The following is a 22,733-nucleotide window of genomic DNA, read 5'->3' as shown; positions in this document are numbered from 1 at the left end:
TCTGGTCATGCTCCAGGGGGAGGTAGGAGGAGGAATCTGAGAGTTGGCGTTCAGCCTCTGCGAGGTAGAGGTCAGTGCACCAGACGACAACAGCACGCCCTTTTTCAGCAGGTTTGATGACAAGGTTGGGGTTGGACCTGTTATCTGAAACCAAAGGGAAAATGCTGGAAAATCTCAGCAGGTCTGGCAGCATCTGTAAGGAGAGAAAAGATCTGACGTTGTGAGTCTAACTGACCCTTTGTCAAAGTATCCGCAGTAATTTGTTTTCAGATCCTGTTAATTATCCTGCTCAGAGATGTTCTGACACATCACTGGAGAAAGTGGGACTTGAACCTGGGCCTCCTGCTCCAGAGGTAAGGACATTGCCACTGTGCCATAAGAGCCCCAAAACCTGACAGGAATAACATTATCTCCATATCCTTTCAGAATTTGTACTCCAGAACAGTACACAGTCCTTCAAATGCGGACTAACCAATACCTGATAAACGTTCAGCACAGCCTTCCCCTCTGGTCTTTCCCTCCGTGACTACCTGGTCAGGTCTATGCCCCCCTACAACCCACCCTCCCCTCCTGGCACCTTCCCCTTCCAATTGCAAAACCTGCGCCCACACTTCCTCCCTCACCTCCATCCAAGGCCCCAAAGGAGCCTTCCACATCCATCAAAGTTTCACCTGCACTTCCACACGTCATTTATTGTATCCGTTGCTCCCGATGTGGTCTCCTCTACTTTGGGGAGACAGGACGCCTACTGGCAGAGCGCTTTAGAGAACATCTCTGAGACACCCGCACCAATCAATCCCACCACCCCATGGCTGAACACTTCAACTCCCCCACCCACTCTGCCGAGAACATTACGGTCCTGGGCCTCCTTCACCGCCACTCCCTCACCGCCTGATGCCTAGAGGAAGAACACCTCATTTTCCACGTTGGGACCCTTCAACCCCAGGGCATCAATGTGGCCTTCACCAGTTTCCTCCCCTCCCCTCCCCCCACCTTACCTCAGTTCCAACCTTCCAGCTCAGCACTGTCTTCATGACCTGCCCAACCTGCCAATCTCCCATCCCACGTATCTGCTCCACCCTCCTCTCTGAACTATCATCTTCAGCCCCACCTCCATCCACCTGGTGCACTCTCGGCTACCTTCTCCCCAGCCCCACCCCCCCCATCCCATTTATCACTCCACCCCGGAGGCTCCCAGGCTCATTTCTGATGAAGGGCGTTTGCCCGAAACGTCGATTTTCCTGCTCCTCAGATGCTGCCTGACCTGCTGTGCTTTTCCAGCACCACTCTAATCTTGACTCTGATCTCCAGCATCTGCAGTCCTCACTTTCGCATAGCCTTCCTGTTTTCAATCCATCTCTGTGCAGAAAAAAGCCCAGTGCTTAGTTTGTTTACCATATTGCCTCGCATCGCCAGTTTTCGTGATGGCCTTTGCAGTTCCTTGGTTTCTCTTCTCGAATTTTGCTTCATGCATAATGTGCAAACTCTCTATCTTTCTTACCAAAATGTAACAGCTCACTTATCTGCATTGAAACCCATTTGCTAGCTTTATGCTGGTTCTGCAAGATTATCAGGTCTTTTTTGTAATTTGTTGCAGTCTTTCTCAGTATCGACACTGCTGCTCAGCTTGATGTCATCTGCAAATTTAGGAATTGAGGGACTAAGCTCCAACTGGGTTTTTGTCTTTAACCAGACTCACTGTCCTATTGTAAGAGGGAGATGGAATGGGCCCTGATGGAGTGAATAAAATGGACCTGATTTACATTTCCTCTGACTGTCCTTTTATATCTAGCAAGTGGTGGAAGCCAGGAATTGTTGGAAGAACATTTTTAGATTAGATTAGATTACAGTGTGGAAACAGGCCCTTCAGCCCAACAAGTCCACACTGACCCGCCGAAGCATAACCCACCCACACCCCGACAGATGGACATCAGAGTAAGTAACAGGAGTTAGCCACTCAGCTCCTTACACCACCATCTTGAACCGATATAGTCTACAAGATGCAGGATTATGTACAGTGCTGTGAAGAAGGGGGTTTGAGGACTTTGACCCTGTGACAATGAAGGAAAAATGACATAGTTCCAAGACAGGATGGTGTATTGCTTGGAGGGTTGAAACTTTATTGCTGGAACAGCACAGCAGGTCAGGCAGCATCCAGGGAACAGGAGATTCGACGTTTCGGGCACAGGCCCTTCTTCAGGAATGAGCAGAGAGTGTTCAGCAGGAGAAGATAAAAGGTAGGGAGGAGGGACTTGGAGGAGGGGCGTTGGAAATGTGATAGGTGGAAAGAGGTCAAGGTGAGGGTGATAGGTCGGAGTAGGATGGAGGCGGAGAGGTCAAGAAGAAGACTGCAGGTCAGGAAGGCGGTGCCGGGCTGGAGGGATTCGGCTGAGACAAGGTGGGGGGAGGGGGGATGAAGAAACTGGTGAAGTCCAAGTTCATCCCCTGTGGTTGGAGGGTTCCCAGTCGGAAGATAAGACGCTCCTCCTCCGACCGTCGCGTTGTTGTGGTTTGGCGGTGGATGAGTCCAATGACCTGCATATCCTCGGTGGAGTGGGAGGGGGAGTTGAAATGCTGTGCTACAGGGTGGTTGGGTTGGTTCGTCCGGGTGGCCCAGAGGTGCTCTCTGAATCGCTCCGCTCCGCGATTCAGAGAGCACCTCTGGGCCACCCGGACGAACCAACCCAACCACCCTGTAGCACAGCATTTCAACTCCCCCTCCCACTCCACCGAGGATATGCAGGTCATTGGACTCATCCACCGCCAAACCACAACAACGCGACGGTCAGAGGAGGAGCGTCTTATCTTCCGACTGGGAACCCTCCAACCACAGGGGATGAACTTGGACTTCACCAGTTTCTTCATCCCCCCTCCCCCCACCTTGTCTCAGCCGAATCCCTCCAGCCCGGCACCGCCTTCCTGACCTGCAGTCTTCTTCTTGACCTCTCCGCCTCCATCCTACTCCGACCTATCACCCTCACCTTGACCTCTTTCCACCTATCACATTTCCAACCCCCCTCCTCCAAGTCCCTCCTCCCTACCTTTTATCTTCTCCTGCTGAACACTCTCTGCTCATTCCTGAAGAAGGGCCTGTGCCCGAAACGTCGAATCTCCTGTTCCCTGGATGCTGCCTGACCTGCTGTGCTGTTCCAGCAATAAAGTTTCAACTTTGATCTCCAGCATCTGCAGACCTCACTTTCTCCTATTGCTTGGAGGGAACTTACAAGCACATGTCAGTTCGAAAGAAAGGTCATGCTGGACTCAAAACATTAACTCTGCTTCTCTCTCTCTCCACAGATGCTACCAGACCTGCTGAGTGTCTCCAGCATTCTCTGTGTTTGTTGCAATTGGTGGTGTACCCAGGGGATCAGAAGCTTAACCCCATTATACCACAGGAGGTGCTAACAGCTCATCTCCTAAAGTGAATACTGGACACTTGGTTGGTGGGTCAGAAAATCAATTAATAAATTAAAACAGACTCCTTAATGGGTCTGTCACATGAAAAAACCCCTCTGGTCTTTGAAACAACAACTTTAATTTTAAATTTCTGAACCTTGCCCTCAGGATCTAGTCTATTGTCTGCTGAGAATGTAAAGCTGGCAAAATTCTACTAATAACATCTGGAATTGCACACAATTAGTGACCATAAATCTATCATTGTTTGCTGTATTTGCATTTTTTAAAAAAAAATGTTGTTTTTGGGGAGGGGGTATATCTGCTGTTCTTCCTTGACTTGGCTGCTATGTGACTCCAGACCCACAGCAAGTTGGTTGACTCTTAACTGCCTTCTGAAATGGCCAAGTAAGCAATTTAATTCAGGGGCAATTAGGGGTGTGCCAATAAATACCCAAATCCAATGGACGAATAAGATTTGTACCCAGTACAGCCAGATCTTAGTCCACAACATAAAATATTCCTTCATTCTTGTCTCCTGCCTTCTATGCTGCTCCTAATCATCAGTCGACAAACTGGAGTTCCATTTTTAAAATATACAAGTCCAGCTCAGATCAGTATCACTCTTTTTCAGGTTTTACTGGTTTTTCTATTGGAGTTTATAGTTGTTTTGCTTCTCTCTATGTAAATTCTTGCATGTTCTACTGTGTACAGCTTCTGGTTAGAACAAGATCGCAAGTGAAGAATTAGGGAGATACAAAGTCAACCACTACTGCTCATAATGTACCAGACAACAGCATTCCAGCCTGCCATATCTCAAAGGCATGAACAGAATTGGTATCTGAGATAAGCTTTATATGCTCTAGATTTTAAAACAACCTTCAGAAACAAGGGCAGGTCCAAGTTCTATTTCCTTATTCACAAGATTCATTTAAACTCACTCCTGACAGATAATGACACAATCTGTGCCTTCACGGATGCTGCCAGATCTGCCGAGTTTCTCCAGCAATGTCTGTTTTTGTCTTAAATGATTGTTACAGTGAGAAAGGTTTTGAGTTTTTCCCATTCCCTTTCGCAAAAAGAAACTGCCAGGTTCTGGTGTTGTCATAGAGCCATAGAGTCATAGAGATGTACAGCATGGAAACAGACCCTTCGGTCCAACCCGTCCACGCCGACCAGATATCCCAATCCAATCTAGTCCCACCTGCCATCACCCACCCATATCCTTCCAAACCCTTTCTATTCATATACCCATCCAAATGCCTCTTAAATGTCGCAATTGTACCCGCCTCCACCACATCCTCTGACAGCTCATTCCATACACATACCATCCTCTGCGTGAGAAAGTTGCCCCTTAGGTGTCCTTTATACCTTTCCCCTCTCACCCTAAACCTATGCCCTCTAGTTCTGGACTCCCCGATCCCAGGGAAAAGACTTTGTCTATTTATCCTATCCATGCCCCTCATAATTTTGTAAACCTCTATAAGGTCACCCCTCACCCTCCGACGCTCCAGGGAAAACAGCCCCAGCCTCTTCAGCCTCTCCCTGTAGCTCAGATCCTCCAACCCTGGCAACATCCTTGTAAATCTTTTCTGAACCCTTTCAAGTTTCACATCTTTCCGATAGGAAGGAGACCAGAATTGCACGCAATATTCCAACAGTGGCCTAACCAATGTCCTGTACAGCCACAACATGACCTCCCAACTCCTGTACTCAACACTCTGACCAATAAGGGAAAGCATACCAAACGCCTTCTTCACTATCCTATCTACCTGCGACTCCACTTTCAAGGAGCTATGAACCTGCACTCCAAGGTCTCTTTGTTTAACAACACTCCCTTGGACCTCACCATTGAGTGTATAAGTCCTGCTAAGATTTGCTTTCACAAAATGCATCACCTTGCATTTATATGAATTAAACTCCATCTGCCACTTCTCAGCCCATTGGCCCATCTGGTCCAGATCCTGTTGTAATCAGAGGTAACCCTCTTCGCTGTCCACTACACCTTCAATTTTGGTGTCATCTGCAAACTTACTAAGTGTACCTCTTATGCTCGCATCCAAATCATTTATGTAAATGACAAAAAGTAGAGGGCTCAGCACTGATCCTTGTGGCACTCCACTGGTCACAGGCCTCCAGTCTGAGAAACAACCCTCCACCACCACCCTCTGTCTTCTACCTTTGAGCCAGTTCTGTATCCAAATGCCTAGTTCTCCCTGTATTCCATGAGATCTAACCTTGCTAATCAGTCTCCCATGGGGAACCTTGTCGATTCCTTACTGAATTCCATATAGATCACATCTACTGCTCTGCCCTCATCAATCTTCTTTGTTACTTTTTCAAAACACTCAATCAAGTTTGTGAGACATGATTTCCCACGCACAAAGCCATGTTGACTATCCCGAATCAGTCCTTGCCTTTCCAAATACATGTACATCCTGCATTTGAATCCATTTTGATGTGGGGATGTGATAAAAGCTGTAGTTTAAACAAAGCATCAACATAGAGAAGTTGTGGGGAAGAGTCACGTTGGACTTCACTCCTCAGACCTGCTGAGTATCTCCAGCTCTTTCTGTTCTGATGTCAGATTTCTAGCATCTGCAGTATTTTCAATTGGCATCAGCTGGCCCACCCTGGCTAGCCACATGGATCCATTTTGTCACCTCAGTATCCTCAACATCAGAGTGGAAGAAAATCATTCTCAACCTCGAGGGACTGCCGAAGAGAAGACACTAACTTGTACCTCTTACTGAAAGCGTAAATGCCTGCTTAGAATCATGGAGTCATAAAGATGTACAGCACAGAAACTGACCCTTCAATCCAACTTGTTCATACCGATCAGGTATCCTGAATTAATCTAGTCCCATTTTGCCCAAATCCCTCTAAACCCTTCCTATTCATATACCCATCCAGATGCCTTTTAAATGTTGCAGTTGTACCAGCCTCCACCACTTTCTCTGGCAGCTCATTCCATACACATACCACCCTCTGCATGAAAATGTTGCCCCTTAGGTCTCTTTTATATCTTTCCCCTCTCACCTTAAATCTATACCCTCTAGTTCTGGACACCCCTACCCTGGGGAAAAAGACCCTAACCATGCCCCTCATGATTTTACGAACGTCTATAAGGCCACCCCTCAGCCTCTTACGCTCCAGAGAAAACAGCCCCAACCTGTTCAACCTCTTCCCATAGCTCACACCCTCCAACCATGGCAACATTCTTGTAAATCTTTCCTGAACGCTTTCAAGTTTCACAACATCTTTCCTATAGCAGGGAGACTAGAATTGCACACAGTATTCCAAAAGTGGCCAAACCAATGTCCCGTACAACTGCAACATGACCTCCCAACTCCTGTACTCAATGCACTGACCAATAAAGGAAAGCATACCAAACACCTTCTTCGCTATCCTTTCTACCTGTGACTCCACTTTCAAGGAGCTATGAACCTTAAGTCCAAGGTCTCTCCCCAGGACCTTACCATTAAGTGTATGAGTCCTGCTCTGATTTGCCTTCCCAAAATGCAGCACTTTGTATTTATCTAAATTTAACACTATCTGCCATTCCTTCACCCGTTGGCCCATCTGATCAAGATTCCACTGTACTCTGAGGCAACTTTCTTCACTGTCCACTACACCTCCAATTTTGGTGTCATCTAAAAATAGCTCCTATATTAACATCCAAATTATTTAGATAAATGATGAAAAGCAGTGGACCCAGCACCGATCCTTGTGGCACTCCACTGGTCACAGACCTGCAGTCTGGAAGGCAATCCTTCCCCAACACCCTCTGTCTGCTCCCTTGTAGTAAACAATGCCCTCATAGAACCACACAGTATAGGCGAGGCCCGTCAGCCCATCAACCAAAACCTACTGTAAACTGACACCAATCTTACTTTCCTGCACCAGACCCACAGTCTTGAATGTTATTACATTTCAAATGCTCATCCCATAAAGGCTGTGAGGTTTCCCACCTCACTACTCTCCCAGGCAGCGCATTCCAGACTCCCACCTCCTTCTGGGTGAAAAGGCTTTTCCTGAAACTCCCCATAAACCTCCTGCCTTTCACCTTAAAATCACAGGATCATAGAAACTCTATAATACCGATAGAGGTCATTCAGCCCATCAAATCCCCACTGACCCTTTGAAGACCATCCAACCAAGACCCACCCTATTCCCGTAACCTCACATTTCCCATGACTAATCCACCTAGCCTGCACATCCTGGACACTATGGGCAATTTAGCGTGGCCAATCCATCTGACCTAACATCTTTGGACACCTTAAATTATGCCCCTTTTTTTATTGACCCTTCCACTCAGGGCAGCAGCTTTCTATTCACTCTGTCCTTGCCCCTCGAGATCTTAGATACCTCTATCAGGTTCCCCCTCAGCCCCATCTGCTCCCATCCAGTCTCTCCTCATCGCTGAACCCACTCTATTCCAGGCAGCATCCTGGTGAATCTCCTCTGCACCTTCTCCAGTCCAATCGCATTGCTGTTTTGTGGGATCTTGCTGTGTCTCCACAAAGGAGGCTTCAAAAAGAGTTGTTAAGGGATTTGGGGTGATTCCTGAGGTTACCTGTACAAATGTGAGTGCCTTCTCTCTCTCTGTAGCCAACATTATTTTCTTTCCTTTAAAAGAAATTGCCTCAGCCCTTTTTAACTAAGCTGTGATATAAACCCTTTGTTTCAGATGCTGGTATGGCCATGCAAACACCCACTGTCTCTGTAAAGCCTGGTCTGACTGGTAATGTTGGCACAAACTCCCCTTGTTAATCCGCTGTTGTTGTGGTGTTCCTGTACTGTGTACAGGCCTGTTTCTGTTAGGGTCTGGGAAGGGTTGTCTAGCAAAATCTCACAACAAAATCACTCAATAGAGAGGTGTAGCTCTCTGCAGAGAGAGAGAGAGAGAGAGATGTAGAATAGAGATAGAGAAGATGGGGGTTGAAAGAGAAGGTGGGTGGGTTGAGAGAGTGAAGGTGAGGGTGTAGAGAGAGAAAGGTGAGGGATTAGAGACCGAGTGAAGGTGGGGACAAAGAGAGAGAGGTGACAATTAGAGAGAGGGGAATGGGATTAGAGGGAGAGAGCATGAAGGTGGGGGACAGAGGGAGAGAGTGAAGGCAGGGGATAGTGTGAAGGTGGGGGATAGAGAGAGAGTGAAGGTGGGGGATAGAGAGAGAGAAAGAGGTGGGAGATTAGAGAGGTGAAAGTGGGGGATAGACAGAGAGTGAAGACGGGGATAGAGGAAGAGATGGGGGTCAGAGAGGTCGGTGGAGGATTAGAGAGAGAGAGTGAAGGTGGGGATAAAGAAAGATAGTGATAGTGAAGATAGAAAGATGTTGATAGAGTGAAGAAGAGGGATAAAGAGAAAGAGGTGTGGGTTACAGAGAGAGAGAGAGGTGGGGATGGAGAGAGGGAGAGAGACAGACGGTAGGGGTTAAAGAGAGAGGTGGGAGTAAAAGAGAAATACTGTATACCACTCGCCCTGGGTAAGGCAGATGAAGCTAAAATGTCTCTAAGCATCATCCCAAGCTGGTCAATGAAACGTTCAAGAGTTCTTACAAACTAGATAAACAAACGCAGAGCATGTTTGTTGGAAATATTAATTACAGGCAAGTGAAACATACATTTGTTCAGAAAACAATGTCGAGGCGTTTAACTGCATATTTGACTCTCACTGTTCCTGTTCCCATATGTTGGTACAACACCACCCACAGACTCCTGTAAAAGGCTGTTACTGTTCTATAAAATGGTCTGACAATTCAGAATGGAAAATCTCACTTACTGTCCGACCAGTATCCTTTCACAAGACTCCGAATGTTACATCCGAGTTCAGTTTGCGCTGCTCTGTACTCGTCTGCAACTTTCCCCCCCAAAATAAATAACTGTTATATAATCCAATCTGAAAGAACTAACAGCGGCCAGCAACACTTGGAGCTGTGACATTGCACAGAGAGGAAATAGAGAGAGAGAGAGATCGCTTCAGACTCCCTCTTCACCCCCGTCTGCAATTGCCCCAAATCCGGGCACAGTGTCAGAGGGGACAGGAATGGGAACTGGGCTCGATCTATCCTCAGTATATTGTGAGTTAGAAGGAAGTGTAGAGTTAGAGAGGTGAGGAGGAGAGAGAGCGCGAGGAGGAGGAGAGAAGAGTTAAGGGGTGGAGAGTAGAGAGAGAGTGGGAGGAGAAAGGGAGTAGGAGGAAGAGATAAAGAGGCGGAGAGAGAAGGAAGGAGTGATGGAGAGAGAGAAGGGAGGAGAGAATGAGATGGAGGAAAGGACAGGGTGATGAAATGGAAGGAGAGAGAGGGAAGGAGAGAAAGACTGAGGGGGATGGGGAAGAAAGGAGAGCAGAAAGGAAGGGAGGGAGGAGTTGGAGAAAGGGGAGAAGAGATGAGAGAATGAGGGGAGTATACAGACAGGGGCGGATTGAGGGGGAGTGTAGAGGGAGTGGGAGAGAGAGGGGGAGTGTAGGAGAGAGAGAGGGGGGAGTGTAGGGGAAAGAGGGGTAGTGTAGGAGAGAGAGGGGGAGTGTAGGAGAGAGAGGGGGCAGTGTAGGAGAGAGAGGGGGGAGTGGAGGGGGAGTGTAGGGGAGAGAGGGGAGTGGAGGGGGGAGTGGAGGGGGAGTGTGGGAGAGAGAGGGGGAGTGTAGGGGAGAGAGAGGGGGGAGTGTAGGGGAAAGAGTGTAGTGTAGGAGAGAGAGGGGGAGTGTAGGGGAGAGAGGGGGCAGTGTAGGAGAGAGAGGGGGGAGTAGAGGGGGAGTGGAGGGGGAGTGTAGGGGAGAGAGGGGAGTGTAGGGGAGAGAGGGGGAAGTGTAGGGGAAAGAGGGGCAGTGTAGGAGAGAGAGGGGGAGTAGAGGGGAGAGTGGAGGGGGAGTGTGGGAGAGAGAGGGGGAGTGTAAGGGAGAGAGGGGGGGTGTAGGGGAAAGAGGGGTAGTGTAGGAGAGAGAGGGGGAGTGTAGGGGAGAGAGGGGGCAGTGTAGGAGAGAGAGGGGGGAGTAGAGGGGGAGTGTAGGGGAGAGAGGGGAGTGTAGGGGAGAGGGGGGAGTGTAGGGGGGAGTGTAGGAGAGAGAGGGGGAGTGTGGGAGAGAGGGGGCAGTGTAGGAGAGAGGGGGGAGTGTAGGGGAGAGAGGGGCAGTGTAGGAGAGAGGGGGCAGTGTAGGAGAGAGAGGGGGGAGTGTAGGGGAGAGAGGGGACAGTGTAGGGGAGAGAGAGGGGGAGTGTGGGAGAGAGGGGGCAGTGTAAGAGAGAGGGGAGAGTGTAGGAGAGAGAGGGGGGAGTAGAGGGGGAGTGGAGGGGGAGTGTAGGGGAGAGAGGGGAGTGTAGGGGAGAGGGGGGAGTGTAGGGGGGAGTGTAGGAGAGAGAGGGGGAGTGTGGGAGAGAGGGGGCAGTGTAGGAGAGAGGGGGGAGTGTAGGGGAGAGAGGGGCAGTGTAGGAGAGAGGGGGCAGTGTAGGAGAGAGAGGGGGGAGAGAGGGGACAGTGTAGGGGAGAGAGAGGGGGAGTGTGGGAGAGAGGGGGCAGTGTAAGAGAGAGGGGAGAGTGTAGGAGAGAGAGAGGCAATGTGTAGGAGAGAGAGAGGGGGGAGTGTTGGCGAGACAGGGGGAGTGTAGGAGAGAGAGGGGGAAGTGATGGAGAGAGAGGGGGGAGTGTAGGATGGGGAGTGTAGGAGAGAGAGAGGGGGGAGTGTAGGGGAGAGAGAGGGGGAAGTGTAGGAGAGAGAGAGACGGGAGTGTAGGAGAGAGAGAGGAATGTAGGAGAGAGAGAGGGGGGAGTGTAGGGGGAGTGTAGGAGAGAGAGGGGGCAGTGTAGGAGAGAGAGGGGGCAGTGTAGGAGAGAGAGGGGGCAGTGTAGGAGAGAGTGGGGGCAGTGTAAGAGAGAGAGGGGGGAGTGTAGGGGAGAGAGAGAGGGGAGTGTAGGAGAGAGAGGGGAGTGTAGGGGGGAGTGTAGGAGAGAGAGGGGAGTGTAGGGGGGGAGTGTAGGAGAGAGAGGGGAATGTAGGAGAGAGAGGGGGCATTGTAGGAGGGGGCGGAGTGAAGGGGAGAGAGAGGGGGAGTGTGGGAGTGTGGGGGAGTGTGGGAGAGAGGGGGGGAGTGTGGAAGAGAGAGGGGGGAGTTTAGGCGAGAGAGGGGGGAGTGTAGGAGAGAAAGAGGGAGTGTAGGGGAGAAAGAGGGAGTGTAGGAGAGAGAGGGGGGAGTTTAGGCGAGAGAGGGGGGAGTTTTGGGGGTGAGCGTAGGAGAGACAGGAGTGTCGGCGAGAGTCAGAGAGTCGAGATGTACAGCATGGAAACAGACCCTTCGGTCCAACCCGTCCATGCCGACCAGATATCCCAACCCAATCTAGTCCGACCTGCCAGCACCCGGCCCATATCCCTCCAAACCCTTCCTATTCATATACCCATCCAAATGCCTCTTAAATGTTGTAATTGTACCAGCCTCCACCACATCCTCTGGCAGCTCATTCCATACATGTACCAACCTCTGCGTGAAAACATTGCCACTTAGGTCCCTTTTATATCTTTCCCCTCTCACCCTAAACCTGTGCCCTCTAGTTCTGGACTCCCCCACCCCAGAGAAAAGAATTTGTCTATTTATCCTAACCATGCCCGTCATGATTTTATAAACCTCTATAAAGTCACCCCTCAGCCTCTGACACTCCAGGGAGAACAGCCCCAGCCTGTTCAGCCTCTCCCTATTGCTCAACTCCAGAGACAGAGTGAGGGGGAGTAAAGGAGAGAGCAGGAGAGGAAAGAGTGTGAGCGGAATAAAGCAGGGAGCAGGAAAGGGAGACAGTGAGAGGAAGGGGAAAGAGAGAGGGCAGGTGGGGATAGAGAGTGAGAGAGGAGAGAGAGGCTGAGGAAGAGGAGGAGAGTGGAAGAAGAAGTGCGAGAAGGGAGGAAAGGGAAAGGGGTGAGGCAAGAGGAATACAGGAGGAGAGACGAGAAAACCAGAGGAGAGAGGGAGGGATGGAGGGAGAGGAAAGAGAAGAGAGGAATGAAAAGAGGCAAGAGGTAAAGTGAGGGGAAAAGGAGGGGAGAGTGAAGGACAGAAGGGGAAGAGGTTAGGAGGAAGTGGATTTAAGGAAGAGAGTGCAAGAGGAGAGAAAGGGAGTGGGAGGGGAGAGAGGGAGGGAAGGAAGGACGGAGAGGAGCAGCAAAGAGAGGGGAAGAAAGAGAGAAGAGCCGTGAAAGAGAAAGAAGAAAAAAAGTGAGGAAAGATAGCAATTGAGGGAGTACTCACTCAATGAGTTGAGTCTGGTGCCTTAATCAAATGGTTGATATAACAGAATGCTCAACCTGCCAGATTTCACTTGTCACAGAAACCGTCAGTAAATAGCTCTGACGCTAATCCCATTCCAGTATCAACCGAGTGCTGAGGAAAGGTCATGGACCTGAAATATTAACCCCTTCTTGCTCTCCCTCCACTGAGGCCACCTGACCCGCTGAGCACAATCCAGCACTTTCTAGGGCATGCAGCCTTCATGAGGACATTGCCTCTGTTGTGCTGCCAATTGTGTCCTCTGTTTCCATAAAAAACTACACGCCAACCAGCAAAAAAACAATGGAATAGAACACCGAGGTTCTAATCCGCGTCTAGCAGCCTGTGAAGTTCAGGATAATGCTGGCTGGTTTGCTGGAATGCACTGTTTAACTGCTCATCCATTAACAAAACCTCCCTGTTAACCTTCCCTTTGACAAAGAGATACGTCAATTCGTCGACAGCAAAAGGGTTAATTCCCACCAGCTATGCTTAACTAAATCAAAATCCAAGGCAGGTAAAGGTGTTGCCTCTTCTCAATAGAATCCCTACAGTGTGGAAACAGGCCATTTGGCCCAACAAGTCCACACCGACCCTTCAAAGAGTAACTCACCCAGACCCATTCCCCTACCCTATTACTCTACATCTACTCCTGGTTAATACACCTAACCTAAACATCCCTGAACACTATGTACAATTTAGCGTGGCCAATTCACTTAACCTGCACACCTTTGAACTGTGGGAGGAAACTGGAGCACCCAGAGGAAACCCTCACCGACAAAGGGAGAATGTGCAAACTCCACACAGAAAGTTGCTTGAGGCTGGAATTGAACCCAGGTCCACCTGTTGTCAATACTTTGTAATTAACCTGTTCAGCAATGTTATTACATCTGATGAGATTTTAAGCAGAGCCTCTGTGGGTAGCATGGTGACTCAGTGGTTAGCACTGCTGCCTCACAGTGCTAGAGACCTGGGTTCGATTCCTGCCTTGGTGTCTGTGTGAGTCTCTGCTGGTGCTCTGGTTTCCTCCCACTATCCAAAGATACACAGATTATGTGATCTGGCCATGCTAAATTGCCCATAGTGTTCAGTGATGTATAGGTTAGGTGCATTAGTCAGGGGTAAATATAGGGAAGGGGTCTTTGATTACACTTCAGAGAGTTGGTGTGGACATGTTGGGCTGAATGGTCTTTTTCCTCATTGTAGGGATGACTATGATTATCCTTGCCTAGAGGTGAGGACTCTGCCACAAGAAGCCTCAGTGTTGTGATTTTTAAAATATGTAACACTGTGCTCTGTAGCCAATTGATCGTCAGGAATGTGGGTTACATAAGAGCAGGAGTAAGCCGTCTGACCCTTTGAGCCTGCTCCTCCATTTAATAAGGTCACGGCTGATCTTTCCATGAACTCAGCTCCACTTACCCACCCTCTCACCATTCCTTTACTCCTCAAAAATCTACCTATCATCACCATAAAAACATCCAATGGGGAAGCCTCAACTGCTTCCCTGGGCAAGAATTCCATGGATTCACAACTCTTTGGGTGAAGACGTTCCTCCTCAACTCAGTCCTGAATCTGCTTCCTCTTATTTTGAGGTTCTGCCCCCTAGTTCTAGTTTCGCCTGTCAGTGAAAACAATGGGTGGTGCGGTGGCTCAGTGGTTAGCACTGCTGCCTCACAGCACCATGGTCCAAGGTTCAATTACAGCCTCGGGCGACTGTCTGTGTGGAGTTTGCACATTCTCCCCGTGTCTGCATGGGTTTCCTCCGGGTGCTCCGGTTTCCTCCCACAGTCCGAAGGTGTGCAGGTCAGGTGAATTGGCCATGCTAAATTGTAGGTGCATTGGTCAGAGGGAAATGGGTCTGGGTGGGTTACTCTTTGCAGGGTCGGTGTAGACGTGTTGGTCCGAAGGGCCTGTTTCCACACTATAGGGAATCTAATCTAATCAACCTCCCTGCTTCTATCTTATCTATTCCCTTCATATGTTTCCATAAGATGACCCCCACTTATTCTTCTAAATTCGGATGAGTATAGTTCCAGTCTACTCAATCACTCCTCATAAAGCAACCTTCTCGAATCCAAAATCAACCTGGTGAACCTCCTCTGCACCCCCTCCAGTGCCAGTACATCCTTTCTCAAGTAAGGAGACCAAAACTGCACACAGTACTCCCGGTGTGGCCTCACCAATACCCTGTACAGCATAACTCCATGCTCCTAGCAATGAAGGACAATATTTTATCTAGTAAAGCTAATATTTATTATCCCTGTGCTCCTCACTTGCCCACTCCAATGTGGGTGACCTCTTCAACCCACCTGCTGCCAGCCTTCCCCCTCAGTGTCCCATATGGAGCAAACTCCCTGAGCAAGATCCACCTGCAAATCATCCTTTGGATCAAGGAGTGGGCAACACCCGAAGTGACAAACCCTTATCGGTTGAATATCAAGGTTTGAATCTCCAGGGTTATAGAGACATAGAGCCCGGAAACAGACTCTTCGGCCCAACTTGCCTATATGTCCAGGTTTTCACAATTAAACTAGTCCTGTTAGTCCATATCCCTCCATACCTCTCCCATCCATGTAGCTGTTCAAATGTTCCTTAAATTATGAAATTGTACTCGCTTCCACCAGTACCTCTGGCAGCCCGATCCAGACACTCACCACCCTTTGTGTGAAAGAATTGCCCCTCTGGAGCCTTTTATATCTCTCCCCTCTCACCTTCAACCTATGCCCTCCAGTTTTAGACTCCCTCACAATAGGGAGAAACTGTTGGCTATCTACCTTATTAATGATTCGGAGATGCCGGTGTTGGATTGGGGTGTAAAAAGTTAAAAATCACACAACACCAGGTTATAGTCCAACAGGTTTAATTGGAAGCACACTAGCTTTCGGAGCGACGTTCCTTCGGAGCGACAATCACCTGATGAAGGAGCGTCGCTCCGAAAGCTAGTGTGCTTCCAATTAAACCTGTTGGACTATAACCTGGCGTTGTGTGATTTTTAACTTTGTACCTTATTAATGCCACTCATGATTTTATAAATCTCTATAAGGTCAGCCCTCAGTCTCCTGCACTCCAAGTAGAAAAGCCCTATGCTATCCAGCCTCTCCTTATAACTCAAGCCGTCCAGTCCAGGTAGCATCCTAGTAAATCTCTTCTGCATTCTTTCTAGTTGAATAATATCCTTTCTAATGCGACCAGAATTGCACGCAGTTGTGAGAAAGGTCCTTGACTCTACAGGATAAGGATTAGTAAGGGTCTTCACCCAGCCACCCTCCATCAGAAGGCCCTCAATACAAGCCTCTTAAGCTCGTGTGGAGAGACCAGACAATGCTGCACATTCCTAGGGTGTATCACACTCCTCAGACTGAGGGATGGACTGATCATCTTAAACTCAGCAAATGAGGCAATCACCTGGCTCCAGGAGTTTGCAATTTGCTAAGTGAGTAAATTCGTCCAACTGGAGCTACCATGTGGCTACTTTCAAAGAGTACATTGGTGCAGGAGATAATAACATGTACCAGGATGTTGCCGGGTTTGGAGGATTTGGGCTATAGGGAGAGACTGGATAGGCTGGGGCTATTTTCCATGGAGAGACGGAGACTGAGGGGTGACCTTATAGAGGTTTATAAAATCATGAGGAGCTTGGATAATGGAAACAGACAAGGTCTTTTCCATGGGGTAGGGGAATCAAAAACTACAGGTTTAAGGTGAAGGGGAAAAGTTTAAATGGGACCTGAGGGGCAATTTTTTCATGCAGAGGGTGGTACATGTATGGAATGAGCTGCTAGAGGAAGTGGTGGAGGCTGGTACAATTACAACATTTTAAAGGCACCTGAGTGGGTATACGATTAGGAAGGGTTTAGAGGGATATGGGCCAAGTGCTGGCAAATGGGATTAATTTAGGATATATGGTCAGCATGGACAAGCTGGACTGAAGGGTGTACATCTCTATGATTCTAAATGTTCAAAGCAGGTTTCCTTCCTTCGAGGACATTAATGAGCCATTTGGGTTTTGGTACAACTTCCTGGTCATTTCCACCAATCTCTACTTTGCAGATTTTCCGACTGAATTTAAATGCTCAAAACCGCACACAGTGGGACTTGAACCCAAATTCCACCAAACTACCAGTTTGTAAAACCATTAGAAATCTTCTCCTATCAGGCAATGAAATTTGAACATAGGAGCAAGAAAAGACTATTCAACTAGAGAGGCGAAAGCAAGGACTGCAGATGCTGGAGATTAGAGTCAAGAGTGTGGTGCTGGAAAAGCACAGCAGGTCAGGCAGCATCTGAGGAGCAGGAGAATTGATGCTCGGGCAAAAGCCCTTCATCAGGAAGGGCTTTTGCCCGAAACGTCGATTCTCCTGCTCCTCAAATACTACCTGACCTGCTGTGTTTTTCCAGCATCACACTCTCTATTCAACCAGAGACCCAGATAACGTTATGGGGGCCTGGGTTCAAACCCTGTCATGGCAGATGGTGGAATGTGAATTCAATAAAAGTCTAGAGTTGGGGGTTTAATGATGACTGTGAAATCATTGTCTGTTGTTTGGGAAAAAAAACCAATCTGGTTCACTAATGCCCTTTAAGAAAGCGAACTGACGTCCTTACCTGTCTGACTGGCATGTGACTCCAAATCAGACTCACAGCAACGTAGTTGATTGCCCTATGAAATGGCCCAGCAAAACCAGTCAGTTCACAAGACAACTAGGGGGGTCAATGCTGGGCTTGTCAGTGACATTAACATCACATGGAAAAATAAAGAAACGAAATGACAGACATGAAGTTGCAATAGCCTTGCAGTGAGCTGACAGTGCAGCCAAGTGGACAATCCCAAGGTTCCTGACCCACTCAGTTTGAATCACATTCTTTTATTCATCAGCCAGACCATGTGACGGTTACCCGCATTGCTCCTGAAAGCCGAGCACCAATATGTTTGCTTGCTTTCCCTGGTCTCCACTTTGAAAACCTCCTTCTGTTACTCCCCAGGTCATGAATAAGCTCCATCAAGAACTTTAGCAGGCATTGGAGGTGAGCAAGTCACATTGAAAGTTGCAGCATCCTCAAGAGGCTTTTGGACAATGGAACACCACCAGGGGCACTATTTTCAAAATACACCCTCGGCCTACCTCACCTTCTACTGGAAAAGCAAAGCTTCTGTGTCTACTCTGCAGGGTCCCGGGGGATTCTGAACATCTTTATCAAATCTCCTCTCAACCTCCCTGCCTTAAGAAGGGAATAAAGCCTCAGCCTCTCCAGTCTACCCAACCAATGTAATCCCTCAGCCCTGAAATTAATTTACTAAGTCTTTTCTGTCACCTATAAGAGCAGGGAGGTTATGCTGGAACTGTATGAGCTATTGGTTAGGCCACAGTTAGAATATTGTATGCAGTTCTGAATCCACATTACAGAAGGGATGTAATAGCACTGGACAGAGTGCAGAGGAGATTTACCAAGATGTTGCCTGTGCTGGAGAGTTCCAGTTATGAAGAGAGATTGGACAGGCTGGTGATAGTTTTCCTTAGAGCAGAGGAGATTGAGAGGGGGCATGACTGAAATAAATCACAGGACTGAGCAGATGCTGGAGACTTGAATCAAAACAGAAACAGCTGGAGAAACTCAGCAGGTCTGGCAGCATCTGTAGAGAGAAAGCAGAGTCACCTTTTCAAATCCGATCCTCTGGTCACAGGACTCGAGACTTTCTCTCTACAGATTTGCTGAGTTTCTCCAGAAGTTTCTGTTATTGTTTCGGACATGATCGAGATGTGTACAATTCTGAGGGACAGAAGAAACTGTTCCCCTTAGTGACCAGAGGGCATAGATTGACATCAGGAGCAGGAGGTTTAACAGGGAGTGTGAGGGAAAATGTTTTTCACCCAGAGGTGGTGGGTATCTGGAACCCACTGTCCAAAAGGGTGGGAGAGGTAGACACTGTCATCACATTGAAGAAGAATTAGATGTGTACACAAGGCTATGGGCCAAGTGCTGGCAAATGGGATTGGAATAGTTAGGGGGTTGTTTCTGATCAGAGCAGACTTGATGAGCCAAAGGGCCTATTTCTGAGCTGTAGATCTCTGTGACTATGAACTTTCTAATGTGTCTAAGGTCCTGAAGTGGTGAGGCTCATGTCTGACAAAATACTCCACCTGAGGCTAACCCATTATTTTATAATGTTTATTTTTAATAATTATCATCGTTGGAAGTCAGGTGTCAGGAGTCAGGTTAAGAACGTGTCTGTATAAAAATGCCTTTCAATATGAGAACCACTCAGAAAGAGATTGAGTGAATTACAGACTGGCAAATGTGAACTTCTGTGAGGAGACACCATTTGCTAGATCTGAGATAAGATGGTACTGTGATCAGAGTCAAATATTGAGTTCTGAACTGGAGGATTTAAGTTAACTATAATCATGCCAGATTTTATGTAACTTATGACATACCAATGTGTATATGTTTGCCAGCATATCTCAATGCTAACAGTGGCAGATGCCAGTCCAATTGCTTTGAGTGTGTAAATTGCCAATATCATTTAGTTTGAAAATGTTGCCACCCCTGTTAAAAGCCCTGGCTCTGTTTGAAGATTGACATCTTAACCCTTCTTTGCAAATGTCCTCACACCCTTGCAGTGGGAAATGACTTCGAATCTTCCCTTGAATAACTTGGTTTGTTCTTCAGTGAGAAACTAGCTTCCCTCAGGCAGACCAAACTAAATCAATGCTGGATAAACTCAACAGGTCTGACAGCATCTGTGGAGAGACAAAGCAGAGTTAACATTTCCAGTCCTGGAATTCTCTCTCCCCCCTCCTCCGGCACCTCCCCCCCCCCACCCTCTCTCCACAGATGCTGTCAGACCCTGCATTCCCTGTGTTAGTTTCCGATTTCCAGCATCTGCAGTATTTTGCCTGTATTTCCTTAGGAGAAAGTGAGGATTGCAGATGCTGGAGATCAGAGTCGAGAGTGTGTTGCTGGAAAAGAACAGCAGGTCAGGCAGCTTCTGAGGAGCAGGAGAATCTATGTTTCGGGCATAAGCCCTTCATCAGGAATGAGGCTTGTGGGCTGGAGGAGGTGGGGGGAGCTGAGAGATAATGGGAGGGGTTGGGATTCGGGGGAAGGTGGCGGAGAATATGATAGATGGATGAAAGTGAGGGAGAAGGTGATAGGTCAGAGAGGAGGGTGGAGCGGGATAGATGGGAAAGGTGATGAACAGGTCAGGAGGGCAGTGCTGAGTTGAAGGCTAGGGACTGGGATAATGTGAGGGGAGGGGAAATGAGGAAACTGGTGAAGTCCATATTGATCCTGTGTGGTTGCAGTGTCCCAAAGCGGAATATGAGGCGTTCTTCCTCCAGGTATTGGGTGGTAAGGCTTTGGCGATGGAGGAGGGTCAGGACTTGAATGCCCTTGGTGGAGTGGGAGGGGGAGATGAAGTGTTGTTTCCTTAGTCAAGATCTATGAAACTTTCCTATCTTTCATTAAAGAGACTTGGTGGAATAGTGGTAATGGATTTAGAAGTGTACAAGGTGACTTAGTCTCAACCAATAAGATCCTGAGGGATGTTTCTCCCTCTGGGGGTGCCCTGAACTCAGGGTGACTGTTTAAAAATAAGCCGTCATCCAATTTACATGGAGAAAATTCTCTCTCAGAAACGTGTGTGTCTTTCTTCCTCAAAAGGCAGTGGGAGTGGGGGTATTTGAATATTGTTAAGGTAGAGGCAGCAAGGAGATGAAAGCTTAGCAGGAGGTAGACATTAGAGTTGAGGTTGCAGTCAGCTAAGCCGTGACCTGAATGAACAGCAAAGCAGTCTTGACAGGCCAAATGGCCTACTTCTGCTCCTAACACATCTGTTTGTACGTCGCTAGGCGAATAATCCAGAGACTTCTACCTGGTGGCTTGGGTTAAAATCCCATCAGGGCATCGACTCAGCCCATCAAGCAACTGTTGATTGTTGTCAGAACCCACCCAGTTCAATTAAGTGCTTTAGGGAAGGGAATCTGGTGTGGTCCTACATGTAACTCCAGACCCAGCTTGACTCTTAATGCCATCCGAACTGGCCTTGCAAGCCACTCAGTTTGAGGCCAGTTAGGGATGGTTGACAAATGGCCAGTGATGACCAACCCTCCCCAACCCGTGAAAAGACTAGGAAGGATACAGACCTCGGGAACGGAGGAAGATTCAGAAGAAAGTTCCTTCACTGAGTTCTCCTTGTCTGCTGTTCGAGGAGAAAGTGAGGACTGCAGATGCTGGAGATCAGAGCCGAAAATATGTTGCTGGAAAAGCGCAGCAGGCCAGGCAGCATCCTGGGGAAGGGCTCATGCCCGGAGCATCTATTCTCCTGCTCCTTGGATGCTGCCTAGCCTGCTGCACTTTTCCAGCAACATATTTTTGGCTATGAGCTACAGAAGGCAACTGTGGCAAACAGACAAACACACAGACTCACAGACTCACACATACATACAGATACACACACACGCACGTACACACACACACACGCACAGACACAGACACACACACACGCACTCATACGCACACACACAGATACACACACGCACACACACAGACACACTCTCAAATATGCACACATGCACACAGACAGACACACACATTCACACATACACTCTCACACAGACAGACACACGCACTCACACAGACACACACTCAGATACACACGTGCGCACACACTTACACATGCACAGACACACACATTCAAACACACACAGACACGCACTCAAACACACACACACACGCACGCGCACACACACACTCACACACAGACACAGGCAGACACACACACTCTCACACGCAGCCACTCACACACAGACACCCACTCACACTCATACATGGACAGAGACACATGTGCACACGCACACACTCACACGCAGACACACACTCAGACACACGCACGCATGCACAGACACAGACACAGACACACTCACACAGGCACATACACACACACACATACCCACACTCATACACACACACACAGTGATCCTTTGTGCTGATTGTTCGAGAGCTCTGCCTGAGACTGAGGTCTCTTTTGTGGCCTGGTATGACTGGTTTTCCTGAAATAGCAAACTCTGGATCATATCTGCTATTTGTCCCAGGGTGACTGTGCACAGCTGCTCACGCATCCCCGACAAGACAAGAGCACTTTCTGCAAATGATGGAAGGTGATGGTAAGTTTGATCACATGCTTCTGCAGTGGAAGTGGTGATTTGTCACAACAATTAAAGAATGACGAGATCACCAATCATTCTGAACACCCAGCATAACATTCACCTCCGGGGCCTATGTCCCTGACCAATGCTGAGGTAGCTCCCTACACTCATACATGATGTGGAGGTGCCAGTGATGGACTGGGGTGGACAAAGTCAGAAGTCACACAACAGCGGATTATAGTCCAACAGGAGCGTACGGTCCGAAAGCTTGTGATATCAAATAAATCTGCTGGACTATAACCCGGTGTCATGTGACTTCTGACCTTGTCCATCCCAGTCCAACACCAGCACCTCTACATCTTTCAATGAGGCAAAATATCCTGAAATGTATCACAGCAGCAACTGGGCACTCAGAGGCAGACAATAAACGATGGGCTGGCTAACAATGTCCACATCCTGCAGACGGTTTAAAAACAGAGTGATGTGGAACTATCGACATGAGAGGCTTGCATTTCTGTAGCATCTTTTCCGACCTCAGTTCACGATACCACACAGCTGAAACTTTATTGCTGGAACAGCACAGCAGGTCAGGCAGCATCTAGGGAACAGAAGATTCGACGTTTCGGGCACATGCCCTTCTTCAGGAATCCTGAAGAAGGGCATGTGCCCGAAACGTCGAATCTTCTGTTCCCTAGATGCTGCCTGACCTGCTGTGCTGTTCCAGCAATAAAGTTTCAGCTTTGATCTCCAGCGTCTGCAGACCTCACTTTCTCCACGATACCACACAGCCAATGAAGTATTTCGGAAGTGTACTCACTGTTGTTATGATTGACACGAGCCAGCCAATCTGAATACAGTAAATTCCAATTACCTGCAATATGGTTGTGAGCACATATGTAGTTCAGGAAATAATGTTGGGAGGGAACGGAACCTACAGCTC

At 48.3% G+C, this 22,733-nt stretch overlaps 1 protein-coding gene across 3 annotated transcripts in view; it reads right to left on the bottom strand.

Moving 5' to 3' along the window:
- Positions 1 to 12,748, bottom strand: part of gdpd4a (glycerophosphodiester phosphodiesterase domain containing 4a) — a 101,488-nt gene extending 88,740 nt beyond the window's left edge. Inside the window, exon 1 of one of the 3 annotated variants that reach the window (XM_087988414.1) lies at positions 12,627 to 12,748. The gene's annotated coding sequence lies outside the window, so the exon portion shown is untranslated. Of the gene's footprint in view, positions 1 to 9,175; positions 9,774 to 12,626 lie in introns of those variants that run through there. The other 2 variants (XM_087988415.1, XM_043692433.2) reach the window with 2 other exon arrangements.
- Positions 12,749 to 22,733: the final 9,985 nt, after the last annotated feature.

This window comes from Chiloscyllium plagiosum, unplaced genomic scaffold (genome assembly GCF_037043375.1).
Source record: "Chiloscyllium plagiosum isolate Xiang-an unplaced genomic scaffold, Cpla_swu_hap1 HiC_scaffold_6, whole genome shotgun sequence".
Taxonomy (NCBI): Eukaryota; Metazoa; Chordata; class Chondrichthyes; order Orectolobiformes; family Hemiscylliidae; genus Chiloscyllium; species Chiloscyllium plagiosum.
The sequence above is the reverse complement of the archived record's forward strand: the minus strand, read 5'-3'. Positions and strand labels throughout refer to the sequence as shown.